The 25,462-nt window shown below is 53.5% G+C and overlaps 1 long non-coding RNA gene across 2 annotated transcripts in view; it reads left to right on the top strand.

The window, feature by feature from the left end:
* Positions 1–25,462, top strand: part of LOC309447447 — a 64,530-nt gene that overhangs the window by 30,908 nt on the left and 8,160 nt on the right. The window contains exons 4-6 of one of the 2 annotated variants that reach the window (XR_014185614.1): positions 889–1,030; positions 20,692–20,901; positions 21,603–21,732. This is a non-coding gene — a long non-coding RNA (uncharacterized lncRNA). Of the gene's footprint in view, positions 1–888; positions 1,031–20,691; positions 20,902–21,602; positions 21,733–25,462 lie in introns of those variants that run through there. The other variant, XR_014185613.1, reaches the window with a different exon arrangement.

The raw sequence follows: 25,462 nt of genomic DNA, 5'->3' as shown, positions 1-25,462 counted from the left end.
ACCTCTGTACCTCTGCGCCTCTGCACCTCTGCACCTCTGCACCTCTGCACCTCTGTGCCTCTGTACCTCTCCGCCTCTGCGCCTCTGCACATCTGCACCTCTGTACCTCTGCACCTCTGCACCTCTGCACCTCTGCGCCTCTGCACCTCTGTACCTCTGCACCTCTGCACCTCTGCACCTCTGCACCTCTGTACCTCTGCACCTCTGCACCTCTGTGCCTCTGTACCTCTCCGCCTCTGCACCTCTGCACATCTGCACCAGCCCTCGCCGGGCGGAAGCTCGGGTGTGCTGTCGCGCTGGCGCGTGTCCCGGGGGGCAGCCCCGCTGCCTGCGCGGGTGCCTGACGGCGCAGGAAAGGGCCCTCTGCGCGGCGCGGGAAGGAGCCGCCAGGGTTTGCGTCTGGGCTGGTGAGCTCCATCCTGTGAAGATCCTCAGCAAGAGCCGTGGCCTCACAGGGCTGGGTCCAGGTCTTTGTAGACATATCGTCTAAGAAGTCTGTCCTGAGACACTTAATAACGTTACCGTCATCGTCACATGCTGTGCACGTGTCTGTGACACTACAGAAGACTACCACGCATAGTTAAATTGCAGTTCTATTTTGTACCGTTTTCAGGAAAGAGGCTTTTGAGGCCAGATCCAGAAGATACATGTAGCAGATCCATTTTGTGTTACAGGTTTAGTGTCGATATAGGAAAGAAATAAAGACCTGCCGTGGCTTGTCAGGAGTATCAGTTCAGAAACTGAGGTGCAAAACGTACAATGCAGATGTAGAGTCTGTCGCCCTGTGTCAGAGGAGCAAGGTGTCCCTGACAGCTTTTCCGCCTCTCTTTTTTCGCTGTGTCCATTGCAAGTTTTACATTATTTACTGATAGAAGTCTCCTTTTCCAGGGGAATTGCTTTCTGCAATGCCACCGAGTCAGCTGCCTGCAAGCAAAAGGGACAAGCACGTGTTCCTCGTCCAGGTGTTTTGCGTTGTTATGACCCTGTGTACCCACAGTACAGCACCAGATTTGCTGGAAACATGGCAGAGGTGAGTAAACTAGAAATTTCTGGATGTCCTGCTTCGCACAGGGTGTTTGCAGGAGAGCTGCGTGCCTCGCTGCCCGGTCCCGCGTAGCCTGTTGTCCTCACTGTGCTGTGGGTCCCGGCCCCGGTACTTTGATCAGAGGTGAGGCTCCTGCGGGCTGGGGGCTCGGCTGGGCTGGCACGGCCCAGGGGGGCTCCTGTGTGCCGGTGCTGGCTCAGAATCCAATAGTTACAGATGTGTCTATTGGTCAGAGGTGCTTTCATTTCTAATTGAAAACACTAGCTTCAGAAAATGTTGTTTTATTTGGGCATCTTGTTCATGGAAGGTGCAGAGCCTCTGTTGTGGTACCTTTACTGCATGCTGTTTCTCCGTGATGCGTTCATTATACAACGGCTCTGTCCTGCGACAGCAGAGAAACGTGGGTGCGTGGCTGATGTCGCACCAGAGCTGTGGGACGCTCCCTGTCGCCATAACTGGCGCAGCTGTGTGTGGTTCGAGGTTTTACCTCTGACGTCTTCAGTCACCTGGGAAAGAGATTCCAGCTGTGTGAAACTTTGCTACTCAGTGAGGAGGTAAAAAGGAGCATATTTGCAAACACCAGCTGTTCTGGGAGGGGGCAGGCGTTGTCACGGGGAAGGTCGGGTCCTGCCCCCTCGTCCCGTGGCGCTGGGCGGGTCTCGGCCCGGGGCCAGCGCGGTTCTGCGGACGGGCCGTGCTGCAGCTGCGGTCCCGGCGGCAGGGCCGCGGGTTCAGCGGTGACCGGTCGGTACCGCCCTCGTGGGGATCGGGTCTTCACCTTGGGGGTTGGTGGGAAGACGATTGTCTGGTTCAGCGGGCTCCCGAGCGGGCCCCGGATGAGTGGCAGACACTGTTCATTAAGCATGCAAGAAATGTTCATCCTTCTGAGAACTCTGACTACAGAAGTGGCATTAATTTACAGGTCAGGACATTTGTTTCCAGCAAAATGCCTGAACTTGTTTCTTAAAGGATTTTAATTTCTGTAACACAAAAGCAAAATACTTAATCGTTTGTAAATATCCTCAGAGATCACACACAGAAAAGGACTTCTTTTGAAAGTGGTTTTTCTTTCCCTCTCTTGACTTGAAATGAACTTTCCAATGTAGATACTGTAAGAAAAAGGGGTTTGGTCAAAAGTGTCAAAATGGAACTTGCGCTTTCGCAGCAAACCGGGGCTGCGTACGGATGTTACCAACGTCTGTCCTGAGACCGCGCGGTCGTTCCTCAAAAATAGAATAGAAAGGCAGAAAGTGATTTCTAAGCTCTGTACCGCTGATAATCACTAAAGCCTTTTATCTGAGACATTCTCTTGATTTTTTTTCTTTATCTGCTATTTAATATTGAATGTTTAATTATTAAGAAGTTCTTACTGGTTTTATGAACAAACATGCAAGAAGCAGTTGGAATTGGTTGTCAAAGCCATGGTTTTGGTGTCACAGTTTCGGATGGCTGGGGGAAGCAATAGCCTGAAAGGCTTTCTAAAAGGTAATTTTAGATTGAGCTGTTTGACAATCTTCAGGTTTTTTCTGTGTTTGCTGAAAAGTCCTGCTCAACACCTTTGTGAATGGCCCTAAAACAAGAAAAGAAGCTTTTAAACTGTGTTTGTTTCTTTGGCATATATGATACTGCCTTTGCCTTCTGATACGACCGCTTGGGATGCAGCCTCATAATGCAGGTTTCCTGTCACACTGGCACCTAGCAGGTTGCCATAGTGACAGACGTAAGAAACATTACTTCAGAAATGTTGGTTTATTACAGTTAAAGTGCATTTTGAAAAAGGTTCAAATTTCAAGTTACTCCCTGTGTTCTGTGTAGGAATAAGCAGAATTATTGGCTTCTGCTGACGGGAGCGTTTGCAGCTCCGTCCCCGCACACGCTCGCGAGGGCGCGCGGGGACCCGTGCGCTCCAGACTTCGGGCGAGGCGGCCGGCGTCCCTTGCTCTGCAGCCCGTGCACAAACGGCCTTGGCTGCTTTGCTGCGTTCAGAACGGCCCTGGCTGTCAGGCGGACTGGGAAGCGCTGAGTCACTGCCGCCTTAGATGCGCTGTATCTTTTATTTATAAAGGGCATCTTACTTCAGGCTCCATCGATTTTGTTCACATTAATGTAGAAGAGACACAGAGGGGGACATCTGGGGAGATTTCTGAGGTATTCCTGGCTGTGTTATGTTCCAACAAATTAATCAAATAACAAGCATTCCGTAAGCGCTCGCGGCCTGTGCCGGGCAGTCTCTCGGATCTAAGATGGGCTTCCCACGTGCGCGCGAAGCCCGTGGAGACTCGGGCGGCAGAGCTGGTCGGCGTCCTGTGCCCCGTACACAGCGCCCGCCGCTCGGCGTCCCGTGCCCCGCGCACCGCGGGCCGTCCGTGCTCAGTGTCCTGTGCCCCGCGCACCGCGGGCCATCCGCGCCCGCCGCTCGGCGTCCCGTGCCCCGCGCACCGCGGGCCGTCCGCGCCCGCCGCTCGGCGTCCCGTGCCCCGTGCACCGCGGGCCGTCCGCGCTCAGTGTCCTGTGCCCTGCGCACCGCGGGCTGTCAGCGCCCGCCGCTCCGTGTCCTGTGCCCCGCGCACCGCGGGCCGTCCGCGCCTGCTGTCCTGTACCCCGCGCACCGCGGGCTGTCAGCGCCCGCCGCTCCGTGTCCTGTGCCCCGCGCACCGCGGGCCGTCCGCGCCCGCCGCTCCCCGGCCAGGCCCACCCCGCTGCTGGCCGCGTCAGTGGCATTGAAGGGTGCACTGGCGGGGAGGAGCTGGGGCACAGCTTAGAAACAGGTGGATTGAAGGTTTGCAGGAGGAATGTTCGGCTCCCGAGAGCCGTCTGGCCACAGGGCTCCCCTCCCCTGAAAGGGTCCCAGTGGGGACAGCGACGGGGACCCGCAGCGCCAGCAGCGCCGGCGCCAGCCAGGGACAGGCTTTCTTCACCAGGGTCGGGAAGGCCTGAAGTGTTTCAGTTCAAGTATTTGAAACTGTACGTTAAAGATGATGGGCTGGTTCTGTGCATCCGCCCGAGCAGCAGCTGCACTGCGGTGCCCCTGGTGCAGGGGGTCACAGGTACAGAGAAAAGTTACATCTTCACTTTCTTGAAAGCTGTATCTTTCCATTCCCTGTTCAACATCACTTTGCTGTACACAGGTGATAAGCAGTGAAACCAGTTTGAAAGTACAATTCATACCTTGTGACCATTGCTGACTGTGCGTTTAAAAAACAAATCTGAACCACCCACAAAAAAAGCCCGTGTTACTCCCACGGCCCATAGTGGTCCTGTCCAGAAGTTCCTTTATAGGAGAACACTTGGCAATTATTAATACCAATGTGATCAGTTGGTTGACTTCCTGACCTAAGAGCTGCGCAGGACAGAAAATCACCTGTTCTGCGGTGGACGGCTGCAGGGCTGGAGGCAGTTCGCACACCCTGCGCCTTGCGCGTGTGCTTGCAGCGGTGCTGGCGGTCCGTACTGCGGTATAGCCACAGGTGGAATGCTGACACCAGGCCTGCCCAGCACCCTCCTTCCAGCGCGAGCTGTGCCGGCAGGCTCCCGCGCCAGCGAGCAGCCTCGCTGTTCTGACAGCGCCCTCCCTCCCGGCTGACGTGGCCCCGCGCGCCCGCGGCCGGGAACTCGGTGAGTTCCTCTGGCATTCCCTCCGTGCACCCCATGCCGTGGTGTTAATGGGCTCCGTGTTAGGGAGATTAGGCTTCTTCTTTTGCTTCTGGCTCATTCCTCATCTTTCTGCTTAAGCAGACACGACTCTATTTCCATTTAACACCAGCCTTCAGTTACCAAGACAAGTGACAAGCACCAGCACTGGATGAATTCTTGTCTGGCATGATTTTGTTTCTCTGTCCCTCAGCTGGCAGTTGGGCAAAGAGGCAGTTAAAATGTAATGCTCCAGGTGTGGTACAACAGTAGAGAACAGTAAGAATAATTGACATGGGGAAAACGTCCCTGTTTTCTCATCTGGAAAAGACTGAACCTCTCTTCTATTGAAACTTTGAAAATAAGAATAAAACGGAACTGAAGAGCACAGGTGCAGTTTGGCACAGGCACAGTGTTCACGGCCGCTGTGTCTGCAGCTGACGGCCGGTGGCCATCAGCGAGTCCCCTGAAGGGTGGGCCGTTTGAGCTGTTTCATGAACGAGATGGACACAGAGCCAGAGGGTGTAATGTGCTCCAGCTTGCAGCAAAGCCTGTGGAGAAAACCTGCATCAGGAGTTAGAGGAGCTTGCTGCAAAGAGCAAAGGCTTTGGCACTAGGAAAGGTGAGGCTAGTTGAGGATCTAAGTCTTAAGCTTAAGTGAAACTGTGCCCTGGCTTTTCTCAGGTGTGGGAAATAGGCTGAAAGGAAGCAAAATGTAACAGCCTTTATGTCTGATGGTGTTCTGGATACCCTCATGCAAACATTGTCTTTTATTTCCTTATATCCCTGCATGAAACCACACACTTGTGGTTTGCTGTGTAATTAGTTTTGGTGCTGAGAGAAGACAAGAGAACTTCTTGTTAGATGGATTAAAGGGATCTGCGCTCTACAGCGTTTGAGTGACAAGAACCATGTCAGACCAGTCTGCTGTCGAGTGGAAGAGGTGGGAGCGCAGCCTGAGCGAGACGTTCTCCCGCCTGCGTGGCAGAGGCGGCGCCAGCTGGCCCTGGCGAGGAGCGGCCGCGGTGCCGGGGTCAGAACGGCTGCGGCAGAGCCGGCGCGGCTCGGTCCTGAAGGCAAACAGCCCGGTTCCTCTTTGGCTGGGTTGAAGGTCTCCTGCTGGCGCTTGTGTCTTCCTCCCAGCAGAATCAGAAAATGTTCTCAGGTCTAAAAGAGGGATGGGGAGGAGGTTGGCACCAGCTCTGGACAAGTATTTGCTAGGTTGCAACCACCGTTTTGGAGCAGTGTTTACATGCAGTGTGCAGAAACTGTAATTCTTGTAGAGTAAAAAGCGATGGAAAGTAAAATATGATGAGAAGAACAGAGCTCCTTTGCCTGTGGCACAGTGTCGGTGTGTCTGAAACCCGCCTTCAGCAGCAGAGGAAGAGCGAGAGATTCCCTTTCAGTTTTCAGTTCCCAGGAGTTCTTCTAACACCAGATGTTGGCACAGCTGGTACCGTGGGAGACTGACCATGCGCAGCGCTCGTGAGTGCGCTGTTCAGCCCCTCGCAAGCACCCCGTGGTTGGGGACAGCTCAGTGATGCTCTACCTCGATTTCTTAATCCTGCTTGTTTCATTAAGATTATCGTCCAAAATAGCTGGTTCCCAGCTTCACAGACTCTAACAGCATTCCGGCAGTGTCACGTTTATTCAAGATCCAAATCCTTGGGGTGCTGCAGAAGTAAGCTGGTGAGGAACGAGTGCTCCAGGTTTGGATTCATAGAATTCATCCCATGCTGGTATAAAATGGATGAGGGCCCCATAAGCCGCCAGCCGGCACCCGCGCGGGCGGAGCGGGGGCTGGGCTGGGCACGGAGCTCCGGGGCGCCGGCGCGGCGCCTCCCCGGGCCCGGCGCCCAGGGCCCCGCGCGCTGCCCCCGCACACGTGCAGCTGCAGGCACCGGCGACTCTGTCAGATCTGCGTCCGTGGCTATAAAAGCATCGGCGGCGCTCGGGCTGCAGATGTGCCCTGACCGCATCTGCCCACGTGCGCCAGGCGCCTTATTTCTGCAGATCCTTGTGATCCTTACCTGTTGTGAATCATCTTGTACCCAGACTGTCGGCTCTTCAGGGTAGATGGTGTTGGTGCAACACCGTATAGCTGCAGCTGAGAAGGGTCACGTGTGGCTGAACGATGTGTGCCAAAGCAACGAGGAAACGGTTGTGAAATGCATCAAGAGTAACAGGGCAAGAAGGGCAAAGAAAGCGATTTAAATGCTCTAAAGAAGAATGAACAGCTGTGTAATACTGATGCAGGAGATGAGGAAATAAATCATTTGGTGATGATCAGCAAAATAATGGCATGAAAATAACCAGCAGCGTGACCACAAAACCAGACATGTGCAGAGGGTGAGGCTCAACATCGCAGCATCACAGCCCTCCGATCAATAGTAAGAGTGTTGAAGCTGAGAACTGCATGCAAAGCTGTCAGGGCACACACAAGCCATAAAATCTACGGTCTTTGGTACAAAGTGACAATTGTCTTTCTCTCTCTCTCTCTCCTGTTTTTTTTACACCTTACTCTATGACTCTGAAATGTGGACAAGTTAGTACAAGAACATCAGAGGGACCAGAAATCATTAATCAACAATACCTCCAAGCTGTTACGCTTATAAGTGTCAAGATAAAATAATGAGTAATGATTTTCTGCAGTACTTTTTCACAAATTGTTTTAAAAAAATACTTAGAAAAATATCAGCTGTTATGGGCTGCACTTTTTTCCTAGCTGAAAGAAACAAATATGTTAAACCACAGTGCTATTTTAATGGACAGGTGCAAAATGCAAAAAAGGGGTGGAAGCTGTAGGAAGATCTTGTCTGTGGCGAGTGACAAGCGGTCGGGATGGCACACTGAGAGCGGCTTTGACGTGCTGCTTACAAACCAGAGGAGAAGGGCTTCTGCATTCATTCGCTGTGTTGTGAAGTAGCCTGAAAATGAGGAATTGTGATTTTTAAGAGTCGTGCAGCTCACAGAAGCCTTTGAAAAACCGATGGACACCTGCCTGCAGAACAGCTTCTTTTCCATGAGTTTTCCTGCGCTGGGTTGAACGTTTCCCGGCGCGGAGCTCTGGCTGAGGCGCGCGGTCCCGGCGTCGCCTGTCGCCCGGGGAGCCTGCGGGGTGATGGATGGAGCTCCATGCTTCGCACGCGTCCTGCTCCTGTTGCCTCTGGTTTAGCATCTGAACGTAGAACTTCTTGTTAGAATTTTCCACAGCAGGAATTTCTTCTTTGCATTTGAGATGAACAAACACCTCAGGAGAAATAGTATCATCATGAAAGGTCAGAGCGGTTCTCTGTGAAACGTCTTTTAAAGAAAACTTCAAAAATATCAGGGTAGGTCAGACAAACTTTTCAAAACTCAAATAACTGGGAAGTTATCAGCCCACTTCAATTAAATGATCTTACATTTACATTATCACCTGAAATAACACTTAGTTATTAGTATTCTGTGAATACGAAGGCCAGCATTTTATACTGTTAAGACATGGCACTGAGGAGGAGAAGGAAGAGCTGGGAAGCAGTGCCGGGGCAGAAGCGCCGTGGCCTGGCAGGGCTTTGGTGGGCGTTTGCTGCCCGTCCTGCCGCTGCCGCCGTGTCCCCCGGCGCGGCTGCCGGAGCCGCCCGGGCGCGCGCTGGAGCGCCGCACATCTGGGGAGGCAGATGTGCTCATCTGTGCGGGGGCACCCGGCCGCTCCCCGCGGGAAACCCTTTGCCAGTCGGGGGCCCAGCGGCTCCTCGCGCGTGTCCGTCCGCAGCGTCACCCTGCAGCCGCACGGCACGCACGGATCCCCCATCCTCATCTCGACATTAAAGAAATAGATTTAATTGTCAGCCCTCTTAAACAAGCGTTTAATTCCATTCTGTGGGGACTAAAGACACTCTTAAATAATTGAGCAGCTAAGAGATTGGTTATTTCTGTTTTCATTGCCCATATTGATTTAAGTGTAGTTAATCCTTTCAAATGCCCATGTCGCGCAGGGCCTGATGGCTCTCTTTAGGGCAATATTGTTCCTCCGGCTAGATTATTTGACATCAAGCATTGTAATGTCACAATAAATCCTTCATGTGGGCTGTTCTTTTCAAAGAGAAGTACCAGATGGGGACTTTGCCTCTTAGATCAAACTCTTGGTTTTACTAGTCAGAAGTTGGGCTTGTGAATAATTTTCATTAAATTTTCTTTTGTGCCTCATAAAGGCTGCCTCTGCAGCAGTGACATTAAATAATCAGAAGCCCAATTAAACAGGCATGTGGACATAAACCAAGGTGTTCCCCTCACTGCAAATTAAATGTAGTTGTGTGTAAAATAATCTCATTTGGGATATAACCTACTACAGCTTGCAGGATGGATTTTACAGACAGAAGTGGGGATGGCTGAAGCCAGGAATCAACAGACATGTTTTACAAGTCGTTGGAACTTTGCTTTTAGTTAAGTCCTTAGTCTGTCTATCTGCCTTGAGCTTGAGCCAGTTAGCTGAGAGATATTCCACTTGTTACGTACAAATGGATCCAAATGGACCCAATACATTTTTGTTGTCTGAAACTTCCCTTCGTTGATGCAATCATCGTCTTTTCCCCCTTTACGGTGCTTTTCATCACCGCCGAGCCTTTAGAACAACCCCGGTACTGGCTGACAGCGGAAGGTAGCGTTTCCATTGTCGTTCTCGCTGTCACCCAGGAGCTCTGGCCCCGTGGGCTCGGCTGACGTGGTTTTCTCCTGCTCACGTCGGTTGTGTCTCAACGTGCCTTGGGACGCGGCAGCAGCAGGAGCGGGGCTCACGATTTCAGTCTGTGCTCTGGGGAGTGACTCACTCTAATATCAAGCATCTTGACGCTACCTGCACCAACCACCTTTATATTAACCAAGAAAAAAGTCATTCTTATTAATAAGAAATTCTGCTTTTATTACTGCTTTTTTTAGTAACCAGATGTGTATTTGAATTTCCTGAATTGTATGCATCATCTGGATGAAGCATCTGGATCCCTCTCATTGTGTAGCCTTTGCTGACATGGAATGTTCTGGACCGGCAGCCAACGGGAAGCGGGGCCGGTGCCGCTCAGCCGCCCGAGCGGACGCGCGGCACCGGAGCCGCCGCCTGGCCCGGCGCGGGCACGGCGCTGCTGTCCCGCGCCTCCGAGCGGCGAGTTCTCACTCGGGAGGCAGAAATGCTCCTGCGTTTCACCTGCCAAAACGAAACCTGGGTTTACCCCGAAGATAAAAGTAAGTTTTCCCAGTCGAGGTGCAGCCACAGTGTGTTTGTAGCTGCAGACGGCGGTCCTTTTCCTTTATCCTCACAACAGTAAGGACTGAGCAGTAGGAAGACTCTTGCAACAGCGTTTTTGATCGTTTTGATGTATCTGAGGCTGTCATCCGCGCACAACCTCCATGGAAAGGGTCCCCTCCCTTTTCTGCCATTTGAATGATGTTTCCCTTCAGGGGTATTCTCTGAAAAGTCAAATTATGTGTTCTGTGTGATGCAGCGCACAATAAATGCCGTGAACTCCTCCCCTCGAGCAAGCCGAACAATCCCTGCAGACCTGTGCAGGCATCACAGGCCCATTCTTAATATTCCAGAAGTGACTTTTACAGTCGGTCTGGTTCCGCGGTATGTTGTGCGGTCGCATTCTTCACCTGAGCGGTCAGACGGCGCAGGTGCAGGAGCAGCCGCCCTTCTGCCCGCGCACAGCACCTCGGCTCGAGAGCCCGGCCTCCCCAGCCCCAGAGCACGCGTGGGGACGAGTGCCCGGAGCTCCGCCCGCGCGGGGCGCTGAGCGGGGACCTGCCTCCCGGAGCCCTGGGGCTGGCCGGGGCCGCTGCGGCGCGGTGGCCACTCAGAGCTCCACCCTGCCTGGAAATCCTCTCAGCCCGGACAAGTTCCCGCAGGCACATCGCGCTAGATTCCTGCTGTTCTTCCACAGCGCATACGATTTTTACAACATCTAGAGCGTTACGTGGTTGATTCTTTCCGCACAGCACCGCACTTCCATTCTCAGTTGCACGAGACAGACGCGTTTCCTTTCTTTCCCAGTTTTGTTCGGTTACTTTGAGGGCTGAGGGTGATTTTCAGGACTACTTTCAGATGCGGGATTAAGTTGGACTTCGTATTTCAAAGGCAGAAAATGGTCTCCAGAGATACGTGGAGGTCTTAGGGGATGAGAGATGCAGGAAAGGGAGAGGGGTTCACATAGAATTAAGCAATGTCTTTTCACTGATCACTTTGGCAGTGGATCTAGTTCCTAAGAGATCCGCAGCAAAATGCAGCGTGCCCTTGTGTTGGCTCTCCTGCATGGGGGACGGACACCTGGGGCTGGGCCCGCGCTGCACCCCGGCTTTTCATACCTGAGCTCCGTGCCGAGCACACAGAGCTGTGCCAAGGGAGAGCGGGGGCACGGGCTGGATGGCGAACCCGGCACAGCCGCTGCTCTCGCCAGCCCTTGCAGCTCCTCTGCAACAGCTCTGCTGCGACAGCACCACTGCAACAACTCCGCTGCAACAGCACCGCTGCAACGGCACCGCTGCAACAGCACCACTGTGACAGCTCCTCTGCAACCGCTCCTCTGCAACAGCACCGCTGCAACAGCACCGCTGCAACAGCTCCTCTGCAACAGCTGTTCTGCAACAGCACCGCTGCAACAGCTCCTCTGCAACAGCTGTTCTGCAACAGCACTGCTGCAACAGCACCACTGCTACAGCACCATTGTGACAGCTCCTCTGCAACAGCACCACTGCAACAGCTGTTCTGCAACAGCACCGCTGTGACAGCTCCTCTGCAACAGCTCCAAATCAGTTACACGTTTGCTCAAACAGATTGCGTAAAGAATTGATGATTCTTACTGGCCTGCTTGGGGTATTTACAGCATAGTAGCATGCCCAACGCTTTTTTTACTTACTGATTGCCTTTATTCCCTTCTCTTGCACAGAGCTGCCCTGAGCTCTTTCTGGGTGGTCAGAACAGATCTGGCGCAGAAGAATGTGCAGTTCAGTTCAGTCTTTCTAATGTACATTCGGTCCCTTTTTTTCACAGTCAGTGTTAAGAAATACATGTTACTGACAAATGCTGCTCTTATTAAGTAAGAGTTTACATATTTGGTACATTTTTAAATGACGTTTTAAAGAAGTTTTCTTAAGATTATAATGGAGACAGTCTGTCAGGAAGGCAGCGAGCGCGGCGAAGGGGAGCATTCCAGCGGCATTACCGGGGCCTCTGCCGCCGCACACCCAGCGCGCAGGCTTTGCGGCGCTATGCCCAGAGGTGTAAGAATAGCTGTGAACAGCTAATAAGAATCAATGCTATTGGAGACATCTGTTTCAGTTTTCATTTTTCAGTGTTATTAGTGCTTATTGGTACAAGGCTCAGGAATGCAGCCAATCCCTTTGAAGTGAAGTGTATTGTAAGGCTAGAGGCATTGTGAGCCTTGTTGATGACCCTGTGCGTAACCTTTCAATTAAACATCCCTAATGCAGGGAATGAGAAAAGACCTCTCTAAAAGAGAAGACTGTTATACTGAAAATCGCCTTTCTGGCATTTTAGTATTAATTTTGGATTGTGTAAAGTAATCTCCAAACAAATAACAGCTACTTTAATTTTTCAAGATTCTTTCGTTTTCAAAAAAATCGGTGACTCTGGTCATGGGAATGTGCCACTGTTCTTTTATTAGTAATATATAACAAAAATCCTTACTCTGTGTACAGTACAAGTCACCAGAGAAAAGGGCTGCTTTCCCTACACCTGGAAGATAAGACGGAGACGAACCAGCGCTGCAGTCAGCCACCAGCGCCGTCCTGCTTTCCGCCAAAGTGGGTCCCGTCACACGCGCCTCAACGGAAGCGGGATCAGGACAGTCTGACTGTCAGTAAACGGGTCTGCACGAACCCGCAGGTGAGGAGTTTTCCAGAGGGGCGGGCCCGGCGCAGCGCTGGGAAGCTGCTGCGGCAGCCGGCCGGCCCGGCAGGGCTGCTGGTCCCCGGGCGCTGTCACCCGGCCCGGCGGGGCTGCTGGTCCCCGGGCGCTGTCACCCGGCCCGGCGGGGCTGCTGGTCCCCGGGCGCTGTCACCCGGCGCGGCGGGGCTGCTGGTCCCCGGGCGCTGTCACCCGGCCCGGCGGGGCTGCTGGTCCCCGGGCGCTGTCACCTGGCCCGGCGGGGCTGCTGGTCCCCGGGCGCTGTCACCCGGCCCGACGGGGCTGCTGGTCCCCGGGCGCTGTCACCTGGCCCGGCGGGGCTGCTGGTCCCCGGGCGCTGTCACCTGGCCCGGCGGGGCTGCTGGTCCCCGGGCGCTATCACCCGGCCCGGCGGGGCTGGCTACAGAGAGCGTCTCGAGCGCCATGGTCGTGTCATCTGGAGAAGGTGTCTGGGCCATGGAGGAAGCTGATGCTCAAATGGCATCAAAAGATGGGACTCTGGTACCTGACGTGTTTTAAAGAGACCCGGTGCTGACTGAACACAATGCTGACAGGTGTAGATGAACAGGAGCAGGACCAGCGGGACCAGCCTCATGGCGTGACAAGAAGCGGGACAATACACGAGCAGTGACGGTGGCACCTTCACCTCTGCTTCTCATTAGCAGTGGGGAGGATCAGCTTGGGTTTTCTACAACTGCTGCAAAGTTTGAACTCATTAACTTGATTTTTTCATAGAGTGATTAATACAGTTATTTAATTGTACTTAAATGGAAAGAGTTGCAAATATTAGCAAGAATCAAAATACATTAAAAAGGGGCCGAGAGGGAGATGAGAAAAGTGCCAGGAGTTGGCCTCAGAGATGAGACGTTACAGCGTACACATGAGTGGGAGGGGAATTACTTCGGATCATAAAAGCAGCAGTGATGGAAGGAATGAATAATGGCAAACCTTGGGCTGGCAGTGAACTCTGCTGGGCTGTGGGACTCTGAGCAACGGGTGGAGTCGCTCTCTAAGGACACTTACATCACCTGGGACAAGGTAGAGTAGAAAATGTCTTCTGCGGCGGAGCGGTGCACCCGCACTGTGAGGCGGCACGTCCGCGTGCGAGGCGGCCGAGGCGCGGGGCTGCGCGCCCTGCGGCGGAGCGGCGCGCCCGCGCGGAGGCGCCAGACAGCCCTCGGTGGGGTGCAGAGGCGCCTGGTTCGAGTGGCAGCAGCCGGGGCTGCCCACAGCGTTCATGCTCCGGTCTCGTGCCCGTGGCTGCCGTAGCTCGTTGGAGTTCTCTGCAGTGTCTGCCCAGCGCGAGAGCGTGTGAGCAGCGCCACGTCTGCTCTCTGCCCTTCGCTGCACCCAAGCGGCGCGTCTTGTCTGATGCTGACGTTAGCCTGGGACATGACACAAAGCATCCGTCTGTGGATCTTTTATTTAAGAGTTAGTCACACCTGCATTGTGTGGTAGCCGTGCTATTCAAGGTAGACATGCGACATGGGCACCTTCCTTGTGTTAAACGCCATTTTCCGTCACCATTGGTACACGGCCGCCTTCTAAGGCCGGGCTCTAGTCCCAGCCTGTAAAAACCTCTGGCAGGTAACGGCACAACACTCTGCAGCTGAGCAGCAGCAGCAAAGACTTAAATTCACCCTGTGGCTTCAGGAAAGTGACAGACACTATGGGAAAACCAAGATGCATTTTAGGGACCTTGTTCTCACAAGAGGATTAATTCACTGAACAAAATCATATATATGCACAGTATTGTCTCACTCCCTTCCACCCCTGTTTAAAACAATAGGATCAAAATCCGTGCTTACCTAAATCCATTTACTGCACTGGTTACAGAGAAGCCCGGTGGCACGTTGCGATGGTGGGTAGAAATGTGGAACAAAGAAAACCGGCCCACCGTGAAAGTGGAAATAGAAAACGGCACATTCCTGTGCCTGGGGCGTCTTCGCACCTCAGTATCCTTAATTGCGTTCCAGGGTATTTTGGCGTTCCTTCTATTTGCATTCAGATCTTTCATCAGGAAGTTAATGTTCTCAGAGCAAGTAAGATCTCAAACCCCATAAATCCTAATGTTTAATATGTTAACGATATAGAGATAAGTATTTAATTTTACTTTATGCATGACAGAGAAGCCAATGACAAATAGCACTGAGTAATATTTATGAGTTCCATGCCTGGAGGAATAATAAGCACCTTAAATTATTGTAAATTCTGACAAGGCACATACATTGAAGACTTTATAAAACTTTATACTTTATGCATGTAACTACAACACTGTTCCTCTCCCTGTCGCGGTTCAGCTCCTGACAATTCCAGCTGCTGTGATCATCTTCCCAAGCTGAAACAATCTGTGAGAATGTCTCTACTGTTCTGCGTCGTATTGCTCTGGCCTGCGCATCCAGCTGTACGTGAGTGCCATGGGAAGGGCAATACGGAAATCTATCAGAGTGCTATGGAAATTGCATAATGTTATTATATGGCTAGAAACAAAAGAGGGTTGTCCTTTCCTGCTTTTCTTTCATTATTTGTATATTAATGTTGCACGTTCTGCACCTCCTCATCTGGAATGCAGTTCGCAATCCCTTCCCACCCACACCACCAGGACGGGTTCCTTTGTGAGCGAGCTGAGCGTGTCTTCCGATGATAAAACAAAGACCTGGTAGAGCGTTTGTGTGCATTGCTGCCTCGTCAGCCTCGCAAGCGCTGGGGGTTCGGCTGCAGTCAGCGGTGGCTCTTGGAATGGGCTGTGCTGGTGAACATCCCTGCCCAGGCTGCTGGAGCAACAAGCCTGCACCTCCATTCTGTGAGCCCCTGGAAGCAGCTGCGGCGCAGAATGAGGAGTGCGGGAACAGCAGACAGCAAAAGAAGTCTATAGGAAACCACTTAATTTCTTGGATTTTCAAGGGCACCTTACAATGGGACTCAAAAGAACAGTCGCAAATGAACACGAAGGTACCAATCCCTCTGGCTGTATTTGGCTCTGACAGTGATGGCAAATTGAAGCTGCCTTGGTAGTCAAGAAAGTGTTTACAGACACTAATGAGAGAGGATGACAACCTTGTGCAAAATGACACGGGTGCCAATTGCCGTTGTTAACACTGTACACTGCAAGATTTCAAAGATGTTTTGCAACTCACTATTTTAAGAGCACAGTAGCATGGAGCAGCTGCCAGAGTGAACAGAAAGTGACCTGCTGCATGAATGATTGGTTTTTGCTCTGTTCTAAAAAAAAGGGGGGGAAACAAGACAGAATTAGATACTTTAACTCAAAGAGTTTTTATTTGAAATACACGTGTAGAGCAGAGGCAGTGGTTGACACATCGATGGGCACAGTTGTGTGACTGGGTTTCATGACATCGCTTAACCAAGCATGATGACATGGAAGGAGGTAGGAGGTGGGAATTTTCCTGTCTGGAGTCATGTTTAGACTGGTAAGGAGGTAGTTCTTCTATCTCTGAACACCACATCTTACCACCCATCCTCCACAGTGCGGAGGTGTGCGGCCACGCGTCGGTGTGCGGCCCTGGCCCCGTGTCGGTGGGCGGCCACGTGTCGGTGTGCGGCCACGCGTCGGTGTGCGGCCACGTGTCGGTGTGCAGCCACGTGTCGGTGGGCGGCCACGTGTCGGTGGGCGGCCACGCGTCGGTGTGCAGGCCCGCGTCGGTGTGCGGCCCCGGCCCCGTGTCGGTGTGTGGCCACGCATTGGTGTGCAGCCCCGTGTCGGTGTGCGGCCCCGGCCCCGTGTCGGTGTGCGGCCACGCGTCGGTGTGCGGCCACGTGTCGGTGTGCGGCCACGCGTCAGTGTGCGGCCACGCGTCGGTGTGCGGCCCCGTGTCGGTGTGTGGCCACGCGTCGGTGTGCGGCCCCGTGTCGGTGTGCGGCCCCGTGTCGGTGTGCGGCCACGCGTCGGTGTGCAGCCATGCGTCGGTACACGGCCCGTGCCGTGCCGGGCTCTGCACCGCGGTCGTGTTGGCAGCGGTACCAGCGAGACTCCCCCCTCCCCCGCTCATGGTCACGCTGTTTGTTGGGGAAAAAAAAAAAGCCAAACAAACAAAAACCCCCAACAAACAATAACACCAAAAAAACTAAACCTGAAAAAAACCTGCAGCGGTTCCCAAAGGAAGTGTCCTTTTCCCTCTTTTCCTTAAGGGCAATTTACACAACCTGTACCTTGGCTGGGACCTCTTCCAACAGACGCTGCGTTTTGTTTTTGCTCCGTTAATCAGGCGTGGCAGGAAACTGTTCCCAGTTGTGCCCTGTGCATCCCGTCTCTTCCCTTCTCTGTTCCAAACGTGCTTGGATTTATTAAGGTACAGAAGACTTTGAGAAATGTGATGTTGTGGCCTTGCCAAAGTAAACCGCAAGTGATGATGAAGCAATAATGTGTTAGTGTCTGCAGCTGCGTAGAACACAACCCCGTGTGTTTAGTGAGCGCTCCGTGCACACGCAGCTGCCGCGTGAATCTACCCAGGCTCGTGTGCTTCCCCCAGTTCTTTAAATTCTGATACCAACTCTTAAAAATATGTTGGGTAGAGAAATCTTTAGTCACATCCACCCATTTATAACAGCAACAAATGATTCTTGCCGATACCTTTAGAAGAGACCTTGTGAGCAAGACAAGGCTGCAGAAGGAACGTTCCTCCGCCCGCACGAGGAAACCGCGGCTGGGGGCACCACGGCTGGGGGACACCAGGGCTGGGGGCACCACGGCTGGGGACACCACGGCTGGGGACACCACGGCTGGGGACACCAGGGCTGGGAGACACCAGGGCTGGGGACACCACGGCTGGGGACACCAGGGCTGCGGAACCCAGCGAGCGCATTTCCGGCGGGAGGTGATGCTGTGGGGGTGGTGGTGGCACACGTGCTGGCGGTGCCGGTGCATGGATCCTGGCGGTGCCGGTGCGCGGTGCTGGCGGTGCCAGTGCGCAGGCCCCACTGCACGGGTGCTGGCGGTGCCGGTGCGCGGGTGCTGGCGGTGCCGGTGTGCGGGCGGTGCCGGTGCGCGGATCCTGGCGGTGCCGGTGCGCGGGTGCTGGTGGTGCCGGTGCGCGGATCCTGGCGGTGCCAGTGCGCGGGTGCTGGCGGTGCCGGTGCGCGGTGCTGGCGGTGCCGGTGCGCGGTGCTGGCGGTGCCGGTGCGCAGTGCTGGCGGTGCCGGTGTGCGGATCCTGGCGGTGCCGGTGCGTGGATCCTGGCGGTGCCGGTGCGCGGTGCTGGCGGTGCCGGTGCGCGGATCCTGGCGGTGCCGGTGCGCGGTGCTGGCGGTGCCGGTGCGCGGTGCTGGCGGTGCCGGTGCGCGGATCCTGGCGGTGCCGGTGCGCGGTGCTGGCGGTGCCAGTGCGCGGATCCTGGCGGTGCCGGTGCGCGGATCCTGGCGGTGCCGGTGCGTGGATCCTGGCGGTGCCGGTGCGCGGTGCTGGCGGTGCCAGTGCGCGGATCCTGGCGGTGCCGGTGCGCGGTGCTGGCGGTGCCAGTGCGCGGATCCTGGCGGTGCCGGTGCGCGGTGCTGGCGGTGCCGGTGCGCAGGCCCCGGCGCTCCTTTGGGCCGCAGCGGGAGCCCGCGGTGCAGCGAGGGGGACGCGGCTTTGGGACGCGCCGTTGGGTGTTTCGGTGTGTGCCGCAAACCTGGCTTCTCCTCTCTGCTGGGGGATTTGTTTCTGCATTTGGCATCTTCCCTTTCGCAACTGGGTTTCTAAAAATCACATAATAATATATGCAGCTAATTCTGGGCACGTATTTCTAGTTCTGTGTTTAACGGAAGCAGTGCAGTGCCCGCCTCTCGCCAGCCCTTGCTGTGTTTTGCATTTTGGGTGAGAGACATGTACACAAAGTGTCTTGAACAAATAGTAGCATTCTGTTGTGCTCAGTGCCCATCTGTAATTCATTTTCAGCTCATTCTAAGACTTGAACTAACGAGTGTGCTGGGGACACTCCGGGCACAAATAAAACAGAACTCAGAAAGCTGGTAGGTGCCGTTTTCCTTGGCAGGAGGCGGCAGCGCTGCCGCGGGCCGTGCCGGGTGCCGGAGTCGCAGCGCCCGTTTGGAGATGGCGCGCTCTTGATACATTATTGTTTATATTGTTGAGTCTTATAACTTTTGCCCTCTTCTTGTTCAGCAGAATTAATTCACAGCGCTCTGCTGTTTCTGAGTTATCGGCACCACCGAATAGTGCAAGAGCAGTGAAAATACCAGGCTATGTCTTTTCCTTTTCAGTATCAGCGCTGTATTTTTCTCTACCTTTTTTCGTGATCAGTTTTGCTTCAGTATAGTATTTCCAAATGATGAGCTACTAAGTAGGAGATTGGGATCAGAGAGCTATTGAAAAAATGGAACATCTTTGTGAAAAAATGCAAAGCAGAATTGTGGAGGAAACGGATGATGGAACAACCAGCGATATTTCCAGGGATAAGCAATGGCGATGGCGCTTCCCACCTTCATTCAGTCAAACTGGTCAAACTGATAGTGATCAGACGTGTGGCTCTGGAGCTGCACACGCTGGAGCCGCCCGGGTCCCTGCGCAGCGCCAGCCTGTGTGGTGGGGACACCCAGTGTTGTGGGGACACGGTGTGGCAGGGACACCCCATGTTGTGGGGACACCCGGTGTTGTGGGGACACGGTGTGCGGGGACACCCTGTGTTGTGGGGACGCCCCATGTTGTGGGGACACGGTGTGCGGGGACACCCCGTGTTGTGGGGACGCCCCATGTTGTGGGGACACGGTGTGCGGGGACTCCCCGTGTTGGGACACGGTGTGCGGGGACTCCCCGTGTTGTGGGGACAGGGTGTGCGGGGACTCCCCGTGTTGTGGGGACACGGTGTGCGGGGACTCCCCGTGTTGTGGGGACACGGTGTGGCAGGGACTCCCCGTGTTGTGGGGACAGGGTGTGCGGGGACTCCCCGTGTTGTGGGGACAGGGTGTGCGGGGACTCCCCTCTGGCGCGGGCGGGTGCTGCGGGGCCGTGGGGCCCGGGCCGCGCTCCCGCAGCGGCTGCCGCGCTGTCCCGGGCCGCGCGGGGACTCGCTGCTGGGCCGAGGTGCCATGTGGGATAAACCCACGTCTGGGCTGTCGTCGGCTGCTGTGGAAGGTCAGGCCCAGCTCAGTTCTTACTAGTCTCTGCTTAAGAAAAATGAATAAAAAAACATAAAACAATTTATTGTAAGTGTTGCAAAAGGATTTTTAGAAGCATATTTCAAAGCTCTGCTTAATAAGGGTGCATAGTGTTCTTGCCTTTCTTCACTCATTTAACAGGATTAAATGAGGATGCCTCCCTCTCCAGCCCCCGTTAGAATGACTGAGTTACCTGGCAGAGGCGTTTTGAAGTGGTCAGAGTAGGGGCAGGCTGGGAAACGAGCGAGGTTTTAATCTTACAAGGCTGTATTTCTCTGCTCTCCAAACTACTGAAAGTATTTATTTGGGAGGAGGATTTTCCTGCGCTGCCAAGCAAAAGTTGCAGAGAGTCTTTAAAACGTCGCTGTCAGTGCCTCCTGGCACTAAACCCGAGAGCGGTCTCGTGTCTCGGGGCCGCACCGGCTGCCGTCGGGAGAGATCGTGTCGCTGCGCGAGGTGCCTCTGCAGGAAGGAGCGGGTGACCGTCGGAAACGGGTAGCTGGTGCTTATAATATAGACTCAAGAAACTGATTGCCTTTTGCTGGCAGCAGGTTTGTTGTGGTTAAATATATTTTTTCTTTAGCCAAGAAAAAATACTCACACAAAAATGGCCGGATGCGCAGCAGCAGAACAGCGCTATGGCGTGAGCGGCGTCCGCGGCGGCGCCCGCGCGGGACTCGTTCTTCCCGCCCGAACCGCTGGGAGGTTCTTGCTCTCACAGGACGGCGCTCAGCCCGCTGCACCGTGGTGGGTTTGCTCCCGTGCTTGGCCCTGTCGCAGGTCGGGAGCTCCTCCGCAGAGCTCGCTCCGGGCTGTCGCTCCCAGCACGAGTACCTGTGCTGCCGCTCCTCCCAGAAGGGATTTTATAGACGGGGTGCTGGAGCCCTTGTGAACGCTTGTCAACCCAGCCCTGTTTGCTCATTCCAGGTTCACTGGAAGGGGACCCGCTTCACTCTTCGGCCTGTCGCAGCAGTTCTTTTCACACGTTTTCTCTATCTTTTTTCCATAGCCATCTCTCAGTGAGATCGCTCCACTGCCAACCAGCTCTTCCAGGCTGTGCAGCCTGGCACGGGGAGACAAAGCCGACTGAGTCAGCTACAAAAACAAGGCGCCGCCCATTATCCTACAGGCTGGACTGCACTGCTGCTGGGGGATCGCGAGTGCCAGACAATAAATGGATCCTCTCCGGTTAATCGTCAGCCCTGCCAATGGGACGGAGGTTGGTTGCTCTTGCAATAAAGGACAAAAGTCTTTTCTTCTGCTCTTTGTTGGCGGTAACAAAGCTGGTTGGATGCAGCTGGGATCAGGCCCACAGCTGATGCTCCTCTCCCGCCCCTGGGCCATTCCCCTCAGCTCAGCTGGGCAGCCGGACAATGCGGGGGCTGCGTTTTCCACAGCTCAGGATGTCGGGGCTATAGTTTGCACAGCCCGAGAATACGTGTATTCTCTCCATTGATGTTCAGGGGCTTGGTACCTCTTTGTTTGGTTTGCTTTATTGAAAGGTAAAGCGGAAGAGGGGATAATGCCCCTGCTTAGAAATATAGATGCACAGTGACCTAAAAGGGACGAGAAAGGAACATTTCAGACATGAGAGCTGGAGCCGCACTCTTTGGGGGTGGAGAGGGAGGGGAGCTGTGCTGCCCCACGCGAGGTTTCCCGGGGCAGGATCCCTTCCCCGGTCCCGGTCGGATAACGGCTGCCCCGAGCACAGTCGGGGTGATGTGCCGGTTCCTCCTCTGGCAGGGCCGGCACAGCTGCATGCCGGCAAGCCGTCAGAAAACAATGATCAGAAAATAGTACTGTCTGTTTTCTGGTATTGGAACTCTGCTTCCCCACTGTGTTTGATGTAGGTGCATCAAAAGTACAGGATAATTTTTTCCACTCTCTGTTTCTGTATTTTTGCGGTTACCTTTCTCCCAGCTGGGGAGCCAGCAGGCAGATCCTGGCATGTCCATTTTCTACCCACTTGCGCTCAGCAAGAGATGGAGCTGTGCAAGCCATGGCTGCCTCGCTGGGAACCCAGCCTTGTTACCGGCCTCCCCACGTCCTGACCAGCTGGGCCTTGCAGGAAATCACCACACAGGATCGTCATCTCCGTGAAGTCAACTGCTACAAGGGCGGCCCAGCATCTCGCTACCTTGCCCGCAGGTCAGTGTATGTGGTGGCTAGGTTTCATTTAATATGCATGTCAGGCTGCTGAATAACTGTTTTCATGCCTTCAGTGCAGGGTAGCGGGGGCTGATAAGCATCTTTAAAGAGATCATTTAAGTTGTATTTACCTATGCACACAAATAAAACTTGAGACAAGACAGGCAACAGCACGTTCTCTGGTATCTAATGTTAAAGATAGGAATGGTTCTTAGTCCATTTACTATTTTCAGATAATGTATTTCCTGATTTTGCAGGTGTCATTGGATTATTGATAGTTATTGTGTTCTATCTGCATATCAGTGCTTGTACTCCCTCCGCAAAAGATGCTCACCTAGAAGCCTATGGAAATTGAATACATATTCAGGACTCAAAACAATCCTTGCCTGATGTATTCAAACACAGCAGCAGAATTTCATCACCTACCTCACCACTAAATTCTTTTCAGATCTTATCTTTTCCAGTCATAAGCTAAAAAAGATGCATGATACAATATCCTACCAGTGCTGCAGGGGATGTGACTCCATGGGTAATTTGTGAGATAGATGTTGGGAGTGTCCCTAACTGGAATTGTTTGAGGATAAGATTACTGAGCACAGTGCTGAGACGGTGGATCACCCACTGGCCTGGGCGAGGATTTCCAGAGGGCTGCTAGGACCTGCGTGCCAGACAGAATGCTATTGAATATCAGTTGAAATTGTGTTTCTAATACAGTTCCTTGAAACTCAACTAATCCTTCCCCAAACATTTCTTTCAGCTTTTGGATGGTGGTTACATTAGAAATCCTGTAGGCTTTGATCATAACAGGCAACATGGTTATAGCAACCGATGTATGAAACACTAATGGGGCTGACTGGACAGACTGACGAGTCAGCGGCGTCCCTGGCGCACAGAGGGCGGCCCGCGCCCCGGGTCGCGTTCCTGGCCGGTCTGCTGCGCGGCCGCTCGGCGCGGCCGGCGGGGAACGGCCACGGGCAGCTCCTGATCCCGTGGGGCTTGTGTTGTGGGTCGGCTCTGAGCGTTCTGATAGTGGCAAGAGAGGAGGAAAGGTTTGGAGACGGAGTTTGTGTCTGTAATCTCAGTTTTCGTTGAAGCACTGAACATGCAGTTATTTTAAGAACCAACCTCTTCTTAGTGTGAGGTCTCTCATTGTCCGAATAATGTTAGTTCTCCCCCGGCCTTGCACTGAATTCACGAATAACTAGGACTGAAAACCATTCAAAGCTTCACCAGGATTCAGGGAAGAAAGTGTTAGTCCATGGGAGTTTTAGAAGACAGGAAACCATTTCTGTATGTGAGAACATGTCTGTGCTGGGCATCGTGGCGAGCGGCGCTGTGGACGGGCCACCGCGGGCCGGCAGAGCCGCTCTGCCCGACTGCAGGGCATGGTTTTCCTTTTGCTGCCCACGTGTTTGTACAAGAAAGACCTACACGTCTGACTGAGAAGAAAAGAATATTTGTACCTCGCGTATTGGAGAAATTGTTCCAGAACAATTGTCCTTGTGAAAACCTTGCTCTGGGCCGCTCCGGGCGCCGCGGCTGTGCCGTTGTCTGCCGTGCCAGTGCCGGTCCGCGAGCAGCAGCCTCTTGCCGTACAGCACGTGCCTTGGGCGTCTGACCACAAGAGCGGGCGGTTTTCTTGCAGAGGGACCCAGCAGGTTCTGTCGCTGGTGCTGTGGCCTTTCCTCACCACGGGCGCTTTCTCTGTGTGCTGTGTAGCTGTGGAGATGCTGGTTTCATCATGTCCTACAGATGGAGCACATGGGGCACTTTTTTCGAGTATGTCTTACCTGGAACACTGTTTCACACGGTATGAACATATGTGTGCACTGTGCAGCTATGTTATCTCATCTTTTCATCGGTCGCAGCCTGTGTCCTGGATTCATAATCAACTGATTCCTGCATTGTTGAAGGCAGCTCCCGGCAGCTCGCGGCGCTCAGAGGGACGTGCTGGTGACCCTGCACACCGGTGATGCTCATCACTTCGCGTAACCCTGTGCTTTCCTTCAGGTTTCAGTTTTAATGCTTTAGCAGCCATAACAAGTCTGAAAAGCAAATGATGTGAAGCCTCAAGTATAGAGGGCAAGATTGTTTGATTCTCCTGCAAAACTGGAAAAGGAACACCACAAACACCTTTTGGTTTTCACATAGATAAGACGTTGTTCATGTCACAGCCACGCTAGTCTCAGAGAGATGAAACATGCTGTTTTCTTTTTAAATTGGTGCTTCCATTCCCCACCCCCCAGCCACCCATACAGTCCTTACATATAAACTTCTTTTCAACAAAAGAGTATCTTTAATTCATTAAACATTTCCCTGCCCTTTCTATCTGATTGGAATAACTGCCTCTGCTCTTTGGCAGCCTTTCTGACAATGAAACTATTCCCCGAATCGTCGTGCCTGTGAGCGCCTTCTCCGATGGGCAGACGCGGCTCCTCCGACAGCTGCTGCAGGACGCAGCTCCTCACGGAGTCTTTGGGAGAATGTGCTGAAGATATTTTCTCTAATTCTTTCTCTACCCCGTACACACCGGCCCTCTAAACGCTTCCACGTTGTTCTCAGGCCGTTCGTGGGTTTAGGTGCAGGTGGTTTGCTCTGCTCCTCTCCTGGCTCTGATCCGGGAGGACACGGGGGGTCCTGGCCACGCTCAGCCCCCCAAATGTGGGGTCCCTGTCTGACCCCCACATGGGACAGCCCAGGTGCCACCAGCACCAGCATCGCTAGGGACCATCGTTAGTAAAAAATGTAATCACTCATATATGCATTTGCTTCCAAACCAGCCGTTGGAGGGTTTTTCCCAGCCTTCGGAAAGTTAGCTTTTCGTTCCGGCCTGTCAGGTTTTTCACCAGAATAAAAAAGACTGTTTTCCACCAGTGTTATATGATAAAGTTTGGCAAAGGAAATTAATGATGATTGATAAAATATTACTCCGTGGCCTTGATTAAGCCTGTTCATTTTTATTTACTTAGTCTGCAGAGGTTTGTTTTTCTTCCTGTGGTGTAATTGTTGCTTTTGGTACAGAAACACAAATATTCTCGACTTGCAGATAGCAGCTCCAGCTTTCAGGAACTCCCGTCTGGCAGCTAATGGGGCATTGCTTCATTAGCAGCTCGAGCAGGAGCAGAGCCGGCTCCCTCACCTGTGCCGCGGTTCCCTGGAGCGGGCGAGGAGAACAGGATCGCGAATGTCAGGGGTTGGGAGGGACCTGGAAAGCTCATCCGTCCAACCCCCGGAGCAGGAACACCAGATGAGGGTACACAGGAACAACGTGAGGAAAAGCAGAACCCGGTGAAGCGAGGGCTGGCGATGGGGATGTAACAGCTGTGAACCGTTCGGTCCCGCCTGTCTGGAGGTGGCTCTTCAGGGTCCCCTTCAAACATCTGGATGCTGCTGCATGTTTAGAGCAGAGTAGGAAAGAAAAAAGTACAGCATTCTTCAATGGGAGCTGAAAATTGCGGAAAGCAGTTAATAGGTTCGGTGTGCAAGTTTGCATAATAGTTTGAACATGTGAATTAAGGTCCAGAAATGTTCTGTGATGCCCTCAGGGGCATGTCTTTGCAGTAGCTCTGTGTAGAGATAAGCAAGGTACCATGAAAATGAATTTGTGCTTTTGGTAGGTACGGTAATTTGGG

The sequence above is a fragment of the Streptopelia decaocto genome (genome assembly GCF_964273445.1).
Source record: "Streptopelia decaocto genome assembly, chromosome: 17".
In the NCBI taxonomy this organism is placed as follows: domain Eukaryota; kingdom Metazoa; phylum Chordata; class Aves; order Columbiformes; family Columbidae; genus Streptopelia; species Streptopelia decaocto.
This window is presented reverse-complemented; position numbering and strand designations above follow the sequence as displayed.